The sequence below is a fragment of the Sinocyclocheilus grahami genome, unplaced genomic scaffold (genome assembly GCF_001515645.1).
Source record: "Sinocyclocheilus grahami isolate Dianchi unplaced genomic scaffold, SAMN03320097.WGS_v1.1 scaffold811.1, whole genome shotgun sequence".
In the NCBI taxonomy this organism is placed as follows: Eukaryota; Metazoa; Chordata; class Actinopteri; order Cypriniformes; family Cyprinidae; genus Sinocyclocheilus; species Sinocyclocheilus grahami.
Genome location: NW_015505990.1, coordinates 254720 through 255644, shown reverse-complemented (window position 1 = coordinate 255644; position 925 = coordinate 254720). Strand labels below are relative to the sequence as shown.

The window sequence follows — 925 nt, the reverse complement described above, 5'->3', positions numbered from 1 at the left end:
ACGCAGTGGAAAAGCGCCAAAATATTACTTTCTTCATTTAAAAACTTGATGCAGTGGGATGGGGAAAAACCCCCCATAAAGTCTTGAGACATGTTTTTAAAAAGTTGTACTTACATTAATTTTACATGGCTTTCTAAACATGCGGCTCTCTTGTGCGAGATGCGAGTGAGGTGATAGAACGCATATTTATCACATTTTCTAGAGAGACATCTGTGTGAACGGCTTGGTTTCGGTTTTGACGTAAACACCATCTCCGCATTGATGTTCTTTTTTCCCGTAATATTTTGAATGAACAACGTAGTAGCTCTGCATCTAGTGGGTTCAACTGGCAAAAACTAACAAAACTAACAAAAACATTAAAATGCAAAGACACTTAAATTGTTGCATTTCGTGTGCCACTGATAAGGCTGTCCTGTCACACACCTAAAATTCGAATGCAACGGTTTTGCATTCGAATGTGGATTTTTATTTTAAATTCGACAAATATTCTAAATTCAAATTTATTTTGGACAGCCCCAGCTTACACATTACAATTTCTAGTTTTATATATACTATAACCCATTTTCTTTGTGCGTCACTGCCATCTTACTGTGAAGAAAATGCCAGCTTGGATGCACATGAATGAACAGAACTATTTTGCTCAAAAAATGGCTTTCCCTAGGCCAGTACCTCTAATATAAAAGGCCTAACGACCAATTTAATACGGCACAATACTGCTATGTGCACGGTCCAATTTGACAAGTCTAAAAAAAGACTAGTACTGTAAAAAAAAAAAAAACTTGTTCAAAACTTGGGTTTTGTTAGGGCAGTATATAGGTGGCTCAGTGAGTATCGTCCAATTTGCCAAGTTGAATGGTTTCTCGTATGCACAAAAGTCTGATAATTTCTTATTTTTGCAAGGATCCTTTTAGAGGTTCTGTAATAT

The 925-nt window shown here is 36.3% G+C and overlaps 1 protein-coding gene across 1 annotated transcript in view; it reads right to left on the bottom strand.

Moving 5' to 3' along the window:
- Positions 1–925, bottom strand: part of LOC107562182 (serrate RNA effector molecule homolog) — a 22042-nt gene that overhangs the window by 5512 nt on the left and 15605 nt on the right. The gene's annotated exons all lie outside the window — the stretch shown is intronic.